At 39.7% G+C, this 11,820-nt stretch overlaps 1 long non-coding RNA gene across 1 annotated transcript; it reads left to right on the top strand.

Moving 5' to 3' along the window:
• The first annotated feature begins 9,934 nt into the window (after positions 1 to 9,934).
• Positions 9,935 to 11,287, top strand: LOC122102332. The gene is made up of 3 exons (XR_006146483.1): positions 9,935 to 9,989; positions 10,406 to 10,639; positions 11,231 to 11,287. It is a non-coding gene; the product is annotated as an uncharacterized LOC122102332 (long non-coding RNA).
• Positions 11,288 to 11,820: the final 533 nt, after the last annotated feature.

Raw genomic sequence — 11,820 nt, forward strand, 5'->3', positions numbered from 1 at the left:
ATATCTCTGGGCTTGGATACTTACTTCCCCTAGAGGCACAGTCGGAGTGGCATGTGGAACAAATCAGAACCTGTCCACCCACAAGCTCATAGATCCTGGATGTTGGGAAAGACTGTCTGTAAAGAAACTGAGTCATAGGGTATAGGAATAACAAAAGGTCAGAAAGTGAACTCAACAGACCACCAATAGACTTTTATTTGGGTGGTAAAAGCCTGAGAGGGACACCAGAGTCTTCCAGCCAGACTGAGAGGCAATGGTAGGCTCTCTTACAACTGAGTTCTCCTCTTCTGGGGGAAGGGGAAGAAAGCTCTCTGTGTGAGTAGTGGTAAAGCTTTATCTTGGACCACAGGTTGGGTATTGTCAGCAGAGGTGCTGACAGCAGACATGACTGGAATTTTGTAAGACTGATGGTCTCAGGGTCAGTTGACCTGGGGTATGGGAGCTCAGGAGGTGACAAGAACTTTATCTGGGAAAGGGGTTTGTTTGCCTTAGAAGAAGGAGGAGAATTAATGGTTTAGCCATTTATTTCAGCAGGGTCAGTCTGTGGGCAGTTTATGGCTATTCTCCATCACCGTGTATCCACAAGAAGGAAAACTTCTAAAATAAAACCAGCAATGAGTCAGGCAACTGACATGTAACTGACCCTGCCCTCAGTCTGCACTGAACTAATCGACATACTAAAACCTGCAAGAGACTCCTCGTTTTCTTCTCTCTGAGTGGTGTTTTGGATTAGACTCAGGGACATGAGCACATGGGCAACTAGTGTGCTATCGAGATGCACTATTCCCCATCCAGTTGGGAAACTGTATCAAGCCTGACAATACTGAGTATTGAGAATGTATCAATTTGAAAAATTACAAATGATTAATTTCTAACCATTGCTTAGCTCAGATGTATCAATCCCAGTGAAGAAACAGAAGAAATATGAAACAAACAAGGCAATGTGACTCTTCCAAACAACACTTTCACAAAAACAGACTACATTGGTGGTTAAGTGGGTAAACTCTCAGAAAGGAATTCAGAAGAATGATCAAAAGAACACAAGATATGCTTGCAAGGTATGCAAGCACCCAAAAAGAGTAGAGAAATCCTGAGAACTGGGGGGGAAGTAGAAAAAAGGAAATTTAAATTCTATAAACTCAGTTGAAGTCATTGCCCAGAAACTGAATCAAGAATAAACAGAACGTCATTCAGGGTATGCATACAATTTATATGAATTATCCAGACAATACTATCCAGATAATAATAAGAAAAAAAAGAAAATACAAAGGGAGCATGTAAGAATCTGATATTAGCTGGAAGGGGTGAGGAAAGACGAGAAAATACATGTTAGCCAGGATAAGAGAGAAGCAGGAACTTACCTTTTTTGACTGGACCAGTCAAAGGCACATGTTAGAAGGAAGGGTAAGCTATTTCCATGTTCATAGATGTCACTATTAATGTCTGAAAATGTACTCCCACCACTCCCATTAGGTGTTTTCACTCACGCGACATCTCACTGGTAAAAATAAATAAAAAATAAATAAATAAACAAATAAATAAACAAACATTCCATGAAACATTAAGCATATAGGAAAAGTGAAATATATTGAAAGCTATAAGAGAGAACCATGGAGTCACATATAAAGGCAAATCTATCAGTACAAAAGAAATTTATCAACAGAAACTCTAAATGCAATGATTCATTTCAAGCCCTCAAGAATAGTAACTGCTAAAATAGATTACTCTAATCAGCAATATCATTACTCATAACTAAAGAAAAAATAAAAATCTTGCAAGATAAACAAAAATTAAAGAAATTTATGACTACCAAACCAGTACTTCAGAAGTTATTTAAAGGAAACTACACACAGATAAAGAAGATAAATAAAGCAATGATGATACAAGAAATAACTCTCACTAGATGAGTAGATAAGCAAGTGTGAATTAGGAAAGCTCAAACACTACCAAACAAAACAAAAAAAAAAAATAGGGGGCTTGGAAGGTGGCCCAGTGGTAGAGTGCTTGCCTTGCATGCATGAGGCCCTGGATTCAATTCCTCAGCACCACATAAGCAGAAAAAGCCAGAAGTGGCGCTGTGGCTCAAGTGGTAGAGTGCTAGCCTTGAGCTGAAGAGCTGAGGGACAGCGCCCAAACCCAGAGTTCAGGCCCCACAACCGACAAAAAAGAAAAAAAAATGTGTGTGTGTGTGTGTGTATATATATATATATATATATATAGAGAGAGAGAGAGAGAGAGAGAGAGAGAGATTGCTATATGCCTTTTAAAAGGAACTCTATCCATTAAAAAGAATGATAGTGTATCATTTGCAAAGAAATGGGGAAAATCATATGAAATGAAGTTAGTCAGTTCCAGAGAGACTAATGTTACAGGTTTTCTCTATAAGTAAATACTTCGGGTGGTATGAAAGTGTATTCGAAAGTATGAATTGAAATGTGGTAGATTCAAGGGAGAACTCAAGCCATGAAATTCCCTAGAAAGGCAAAATAATAGTTCAACAAAATAAACACCAGAAAATGGGTGGGATGGCATCAAGGGAGGAGAGGTAGATGAATGAAGAGAAGACGGTGTGGAAAATGCAGTCAAAATTCAATGCATTTCTTACAAAATTGAGAAATGTGAGGGAAAGGAGGGATGAGTGACAATGCTGAAAAGAGTAACATTGATCAAGATACATTGTACTCATGAACTGCTTTGTTGAACAGCAATTCCTGTGTACAATGACTAAAAGATAGTAATTCTAAATTCCAGTGGTCTTGAATCTGTAATAGAAAGGCACAGACTAATAAATGGGACAAAAGCAAGGTCCAACCAATTGTGAGCCGTATGAAACATACCTCATTAACAAAGAAAATCTCAGATTTAAATTGAAAGAATAGGAAAGATATTCCCAGGAAACATAGTCCCAAAGCAAGAAAGAATAGTTATGTTAGTATCTAGCAAAGTAGGTTGCAAGCCAAAATTATTCAAAAAGAGAGGTAGACGGTGACTTCATATTAATTAAGGAACATCAAGAAGATATACAAGTGTATCTGGGTATTGGCCGTGTCTGTAATCCTATCTACTCAGGAGGCTGAGACCTAAGGATCATGGTTTGAAGCCAGTTGGGGCAAAAGAAAGTCCATAAGATAATCAACCATAATCTGCAAATGGAGCTGTGGCTCCTATATTAGAGCACCAGCCTTGAGTTAAAAAGCCAAGTAAGGGCTTGATGTCCTGTGTTCAAGCCCCAGTATCGGCACACGCGCACATGCACACACACACACACACACACACACACATACAAACTTGCTAGGGCCAATCTAGATCAATGTAGATCAACTGATCTCAACATATCTTACAGTAGACTTTAGGACTAAGTAGGGTTCATGGCTATGCAGTTATTCTATAAGGAAATTATGAACATGGTTAAGTGACATACATTCAAGTATATGATCAGGCAAGTTGAAGACACATTTTTTTCTTCTGTTCCTTACCCTCTCCATTTTCCCATATGCCAACATAAATATTAACTCTTTTTTTTTTACCTCTACTAAATTCACCCTTCAGAGAGCTATGTGAACAATTGCTCCAAACTCTGAGTCTGGATGAATCAAGATAAATTGCAGCTTCCCTATTGGAAGACAGAGAAGCTTCAAGCAGCTCTCTCATTACACAGCTGCTGTCCTTGGCCTTTTACTGCTAGTCAACATCCACATCTCCAAGCCACTGCTTTTATGTGCCATAGGGAAGAAATCACTATATTGATCCTAGGAAACAATGGAGGCTTTTGCCCACAGAGACAAACTCGTTTCTGTCTCTAAAATCCATGCTCCATTTGCAAGTTCATGTGCCTTATTCACTCAACATTGGACATGTGCTCCAAGATAAGTGGAGAGGGGTAGTGGTTGTACCTTTTTTTTATTTTTACTTTCCTTTATACTTGGCTTTTATCCTTTGCCCTGATTAAGGTCTTTGTAAAGACTGACACCAGACTTAACATTTTGTGTTGCTTTTCCTGATCTCTCAGAGCAAGGACTTTTCTTTCTCAGTAACTGCATATTTAGAATTAATCTGATGTTTTCTGTGTGTTTTATGAGATTATATTTACAAGATTATACTCCAGTCTTTACCACAACATCAAGCACATTCTGAAGAGATACTAATGACATGTTTTAAGACAAATAAAAATCTTTATATAAAAACATACATCTTATAAGGTCAAAAATTCTGATGTTATCTAAATGGGTTCTGAAATTCAGATAATAAATGGCAACTTGCAAGACGTTTTAGATATCAAATAAGATAAAAATTGACACCTTGAATTGAAACTCCTTTGTACAACTACTTCAATATAGCTTAACAATTTTAAATGTAAAAATATCAAATAACATAGTCATCAGAATTGTGTGTGTGTGTGTGTGTGTGTGTTGTTGTTGTTGTTGTTGTGTGTGTACAGGCCAATACTGGGTCTTGAACTCAGGGCCTATGTGCTATTCCTTAGCTTTTTCACTTAAAGTTGGTGCTCTATCACTTGATTCCTAGGTCCACTTCTGCATTTTTTTTGTGCTGTCCAATTGGATATAAGAATCTCATGGACTTTCCTGCTTGGGCTGACTTGGAATTAGAATACTTAAATGTTGGCTTATAAATGTGAAATACCAGTGCCCAGCATAGGTTGCTTTTAATTATGAGCTTTGGAATAACACAAAGTTAGATTTGAATATTTTCTCTATTAATTCCTAATTACATACTTGGTAAATTGCTTCAGCTACTTGTACATCTATTTCTCCATTCGTAATGGTGATAATAAATATCTCACTTAACAGCTGTAAAATAAGTCACTTATATAAAACACTTAGCATATGCCTTGTGCACACAAATGTCATAAATAAAAATAAATTGACTTTTACATAGTTCTTGGTGTTTTTAAAAAGAAAGAAAACACATCCCAATTTTAAAGGAAGAGTATATCAGTCCAAAGATATCATCCCATTAGGCTGACAAAGCGGTTTGATTGACTGCGTAACTATGGAAACAGCATACATATAGCTACGTCAGAAGCTCCTGGGCTCACCCTACAGAAGCAGTGAGAACTGAACTCATTGTCCAAGTGCTGGTAGGGAAGGCGATGTCTTGGTACTTCTCTGTTCTATTCCTCAGGTATAATTTCCATTTAATAAACACCTCGTCAGTGCCTGGCATGGGGAGGTGGTAAAGAATTTAATAAATTCTTTACATATTGCATTTATATAACAGTCTTGTAACTTGATTGTTTTCCCAACTAAAATCCAAACTCATTGTGGTTCTATTTCAGAACTTGGTAATTTCTATATACCTAGAATGAATATAGGTAAAGTGTCTGGCACAGTAAAGTACATAGCAGATGATGACTAAACATTTGTTGATGGGATGAACAAATGTCTTTTGCAATACTCTCACAAAAGTCACAGCGGCAGGGATTTAAGGTAGTTCAAGTGGCAGAGTGCATGCCTAGCAAGTGCAAGGCCTTGCATTCAAACTCCAGTTTTGAGCCAGGCACTGGTGGCTCACGCCTATAATCCTAGCTACTCAGGAGGCTGAGATTTGAGGATCACAATTCAAAGCCAGCCAGGGCAGGAAAGTCTGTGAGACTCTTATCTCCAATAAGACACTCAGAAAACCAGAAGTGGCACTGTGGCTCAGGTGGTAGAGCGCTAGCCTTGAACTGAAGAGCTGAGGGACAGTGCCCAGGCCCAGAGTTCAAGCTCCATAACTGACAAAAATTTAAAAAAACAGTCCTACACAAAACAAAAACAAAAAACAAAACCAGTCCTACACCCTCCAAAAAAGTCATAGTGGCAAACAGCATCTTTTTCAGCTAAGTAAAAATGTCCTTCAAGAAGGCATAAAGCATCTCATCATATATGATATTCTATCTTTTCATCTGTGCAATAAAAATGAGATAAAAATTCCCCACATTGAGCTTTATCAAAGAATGCTGACATTATCAGTGCTCAAACCATCAATGTTTTGATGTGTATAAGCAAGTGTGTAAGCAAGCTCATACACCCTTACACTCACATGTGAACACACATTCACATGTAAGCACACATTTGTTTGCCCACATGTCCTACACAGACTTCAGAGAAACAGGCACCTTAACGAAATGTTCATTCTAAGATTAGGAACAGACATTTAATTTCCCGAAGAGACATAGTCTTCAAAGTATTCTGACCTGGTTCCAGAAATCATAAATTTACATAAATCAAAATGCTGAAATCATAATATTCCAGAAATGATGACTATATTTAAAATGATGATCAGATTGATGGCATCCACCACAAGGATCATCATTAGTGAGGTTTACCCTGCACTCCTTTTACATGGCATTTAACCCACACGAATAAAAATAAAGAGATTTCCCCTTCCCCATCTTTACAGATTGTCTCTGTTCTATGTTAGTGAATCTACATGCTGGTACCTGTATTTTCACACGTCTACTGGTTCTCCAGTAACCAGTATCTCACATCCACTCTAGCATGCCATTACCGCCACGCTGAATCCCCGAAAGAGAAGATGGCAATCTCTGTCATGGACTGTAATTTGAATTCCCTTATGTGGCTTCTAAGGAAGGGACAGCTTTGATCTTCAGCTTTCCCCTTCCTTTCTCCCCCTTCCCTGCAGGTCAAGTGGGATAGGCTCTCTCTCCATCTAACCATTCCAGCTAGCGGTCAGAGCTTCAGTCAAGAACATTCTTTTTACTTCACTGCCCTGTACAGACCTCCAAGGCTCACGTGCAAATACAATTAGTTTATCTCTCACTCACTCTCCATCCTCTGAATGTCTGATCACTCACATGTATTTCAGCCTAAAAGTTGCAGATCTTGCCCTGTCAGATTCCTAGTTCTTCCTTTGTGAGATTCCAAGTCACATTTCATATAGACTTCCATAACCTGAATGTCTTCCTTTACAAAGGTTCCAGACCAGAAAAGAAGATTACAAGTTTGTCATGTAGAATTGGGTTAAGCACAAAGATAGGGACAAACAGATCACTGTTATATTCCTTAATATCCTACATCATTATGATTCAATATTTGTCTGTATAACCATTTCAATGTTACCCAACTCCACTATAATCTGGCAAGCATTTTTGTAATTACTTACAAGAGTTTCTTTCAAGAGACTACATGTACTTTTATAATGGAGACTTTGACTGTTCCAAGCACCTAGCACAAAACCTGGTGCACAGCAGTGCTCAATGATTACCTCCCCAATAATACATCCTGATGTTGCATGAGGATGCTGTTTACATGCCTTTTGGAAAGCATTTTTTTCTAAGTGAATTTGTGTGTATGTATTGCCTTTGACAACCATGAGAATTCTGAATTCCCCATCTGTGTTCTAAGAGGATTAAGCAATCATAAGATGCAAAAGGGTGAGACAGAGGCAGCTCAGGAAGTTTCAGACAACACTGGCTTGACCCGTTTGTGCCATAAGTCCACATTCCACAGAGATGGTCTGCCTGTAGCAATTGAGGAGAGAAGATGGGAGAAAGAGTTCAGCTTTGAAAAATATCTCTCTCTTTCTATGTAAATGTGTGTGTGTGTGTGTGTGTGTGTGTATGCTCATCTAAAGATACAAACTCAATCTCACCACAGATCTGTAGAGTATACATGCGGTGTAAAGTGAATGCTCCATTCCAGGCAGGGATGCATTCAAGGAAAATCTGTGTTCTAAGAGAGATAGAAGGGGATGTGAAGAATTAGGGAATGAAAGGAAATAGAAAAGGAGATAGTCTTTAAGGCGAATGCAAAAGTGAATCTATGAGATCTAACAGTTGTGATTTAACTTATGACTTGCTTACAAAGCTTTTCTTCTCCAATAAGCTGAAATATCTCTCCTAAATCCTCACCCAATATTTGAGCAATATAGTAAGGATAAAATAGCTTTTTCATACTCTACGAGGCAAAGACACTCAAGAAAACTTATAAGAATCTAGCGCAAATGAGAACCAGAGGCCTTAGCATTGGGATGGATTTCCAGAAATCCTCTGGTTCAAACACCTCCCCTTAGATGGAGAATGTTCAATTTTCCCCACTTTAGAGATCCCATAAGCCAATACCAAACCTGTGCTTATTGGTGGGGAGAGGATGTAAGGGACCAAGAAGAGAATAATTTGGTCCTCTGAACGTTCTATTCACAACTAGCACCCTGCAAGTGATCCAAGATTCCCAGCAATCTCAGGATTTGTTTCAAAACTCCAATAGGAGTGATTTGGAACTCATTAAAATTCATCTAATTCTCTCAACAGACTTAGGAGAAAAATATTTTTATTATCTTTACTTTCCTAACTTAAAACACTACCTAGAGAGTCCAAATAAGTGGCTTGAGATGGATCATCAGAGAAGTGGTTGAGTCAGGGACTATGAACCTCAGTGTCCCATTTAAGTCTGGGTTTTGATGCCATTAAATACATAGTAACTTTGGAGAGAAGAAACTACCTTCTAGGTCTGTCTCTTTCTTGCCCTTATCAAAGATTAGACAAAGTTTAGAATGCCCTTATAATTGTAGTCTGTACACCCAGAGGAGCATGAAAATCAAGAGCCAGGGAACGTGGCACCCCCAACTATGTCTGACTCTCCTTCATTCTTTGTATGGTTTCCATACAAATCATTATTTCAGAGATAGAAGGAATCAAGTGATGAGAATCCTGTGCTGGTGCCTGTCCATTTAACACTCAGCCATCCCTTCTTCATATATTTGGGGACCTGAGTAGCAACAACTCTCTATTCCTAGATGGAAATGTTGATCAGCACCTGTCTGAGGTTCCAACAGGCCAAAACATATCAAGGGGTTGTATATTTCCAAGGGATCTGTTTAGAGGGTGGGATGGATGGTCCCAGACATTCCTAAAGGTAGCACCTGTCACAGTATCTCAGAATAGCCAAGATGCCCCTTCCCTACTACATTGGGAGATCCACAAAGGAGAGTATTCCAGAGCACAGCCAAAGCCTTCCCAATGCAACAACCCCAATAAACACTCAGCATGTAAACCCAGCTTCTGTTCAGTGATTTCCTCACTCCAAGTAACTTTTGACCCTATCTGGGGACACTTTTGGTTGTCACAGCTGGGGGTGACATTGCTAGTGGCAGCAAATAAACAGAGGTCACTAAACACCCTACACAACACGGCACAGTGACTCTAGCCCCAAATAGCAATGCTGTGGCGGTACAAGAGCCCCCTTGTTAATCCAGTGTAGCCTTGTTGTAAACGAATGACCTGAAAACTAAAGAGACAAAATTCCTTGCCTCTGAGAGTAATGTCAGAGTCAGCTCTAGGGCTGCTCCCACCCATGTCCTTTCCTCACTGGGAAATTCTGCAGGGCGGATCTCTGCAGATCACTCACGTGGTTTCCTGTGCCAACATATCCACACTAAAAAGAGAATCTTAGATGATAGCATGAGTTCCTGAAGTCTGTTCTTACTTGGGGGAAAAAAGAAACTTATAGCTTGTGTATATAAATAAGGAAAATGTGCACATAGATACTTGCTTTATTTATTTTCTCAGGCTGATAAGACAATTCTTATCATTCATTTTTCCAAAAGTGGACACGTCGTGATAAATTAAGTGGTTAATCATATAATAAGTGGTAAATAGCAATAAATTGGGGACATGGAAGTAATGCTTTAATTCATTCCACCTTTCTCCTTTCCTTCCTCCCCTCTTCTTTTGTCCCTGTCTCTCCCTTCCTCTCTCTTTCAAGAATGATATGAAACAAACATGAGACGAAATTTTATCTGCTAGCTTTGAGCAGCAGTGGTGTTATTATTTGGGGTTTCGTTTTCAGTTCTAGGTAAGCCACCCCCTGTAAGAGCGGGCCTTTCCAGAGGCACCTCCAAAGTCCCCTGGGGATTCCCAGGTCCCCAAACACAGCAACTTGTCTCCACAGCTGCTCACAGACCCAGAAGAAGAGAAGGAAAGCACGAAGCCAGATCTCCGGATCTAGACAGCACTGCCATTTACTTGGGTGAGTCAATTAAACTCTCTGAGACAAAAACTTATTTTTTTCAAAATGGAAATTCTTTAAAAGGAAATAATTACAGGGCTGTTAAAATAAAAGTCGAAGTAAACTTGTGTTGAGAAGAGTGGGTACAGACTTAGTGAGAATAAATGTCTGCTCTTCATTGTTGTCAGAGCTTTTACTCCTTCCTTCCTTCCTTCCTTCCTTCCTTCCTTCTTTCCTTCCTTCCTTCCTTCCTTCCTTCCTTCCTTCTTCCTTGCTTCTCTCTCTTCTCTTTCTTTCTCTTTCTTTCTCTCTTTCTTTCTTTCTCTCTCTCTCTTTCTTTCTTTCTTTCTTTCTTTCTCTTGTTCTTCATAAGAAGGCTAAAAATACAAAGGCAAGAATTTAATAGGTAAAGGTATTCTTTCTCTTCTTCCTCTCAGGTCATCTGTAGATACACCAAAATTCTACCCACCACAACAGCTTGTAACACAGTTTTGCCCTTCTGGTCATTCGGGTTAGTTATTAATTGGGCAGATCCATGGATTTCCTGGTGTGCTGTGAGCTGCACTGGACACTGAGCAATTCTAGAGGGACAGCACACATGACCCTGATCCAGATCCTGCCTTGAGGAAACACAGAGAAGGACACAGAGGATCCTGAAATGACACAGTGTGGTGAGTATTATGTGGATGGTGCAAGGTACTCATTCCTTAGTACAAAGGGCAGAAACTACTTCTGACTGTGCCCTGGAGCAAGTCTTCATAGAATAGTAACCAGAGGCAACCCTGGGAAACCAGAAAATATTCAAGTAGAGATGTCAGAAAAGAACACAGAAGAAGAAGTCTGGTTATGAAGAGTGCAGCATGGAAACATGAAAAGAACTTCCCAAGAAACTAAGCTCTATGCAGGGGCTGAGAAGGGCTCAAAACCAAATAAAGATAGGCAATTAATTAATTATGCAGTGTGGGGGTTGGTTTGCTCACAATTGGTGGTCCATCACATGAGCCATGACTCTACTTAGAGCTTTTATTCTAGTCAAACGGAGATAAGAGTCATTTGGATTGTCTTCCCAAGCTGGTTTTGAAGCACGATTTTCAATTCTCACACTCCTGAGTAGCTAGTGTCATAGGTGTGAGCTATGACTGGGGTTTGAATTCATGACTGTGTGCTTGTTAGGCAGGTGCTCTATTACTTAAGCCACACTGCTAGCTCTATTTCCTTTCTTTTCTTTATTGTTTTTCCTTTGTTTTTATTTTCTTTTTCAGATAAGATCTCAAGTTTTCACCTGGAGCGAGCCTCCAATTGAGATCCTAGCTATGTCTCCTTTATGGTGGTGTGTGCTTCCTTACATCCAATCTTGAGAAAAGTTTGTAAAAGGGACATGTGCCTTGTCCATTTGAGACATCCTATTTTATTTTGTCCATAGGAATAGACAGTTACTAATAGTTTCAGAGCAAGGGTGAGACACAAGGGGGATTTCGGGTTAATTCTACAGCACTGAACACAGAGGCTGTATGGATTGGTATGGGACAGGGTAAAGAACACGAAGGCAACATGAAGCACTTGAGCGGCAACCTGTCCCTGGAAGCGCCAGGTCTTGTTTCTCCAAGAGTCTTAAAGGGTATTCGTGCAACCTCATACCCAGTGTAAGAATAAGCAGTCCACTCACTCCACCTGGTCATCTCCCTGATGGGAGGGATGGGCACTGGTGCATCTATGCCCTGAAGGCTGAGGGAATGGCTCAACTTTGCAGAACAAGGAGACAAAGGGTTGTGGGAGATTAGCCCCAACCTCTGTCTGCTGAGACTTGGGCTCAACCCCACCTCTGTCCCTATGGGAGGTGATTCTCTCAATC

The sequence above is a fragment of the Dipodomys spectabilis genome, unplaced genomic scaffold (genome assembly GCF_019054845.1).
Source record: "Dipodomys spectabilis isolate Male_0828 unplaced genomic scaffold, ASM1905484v1 ptg000783l, whole genome shotgun sequence".
NCBI lineage: Eukaryota > Metazoa > Chordata > Mammalia > Rodentia > Heteromyidae > Dipodomys > Dipodomys spectabilis.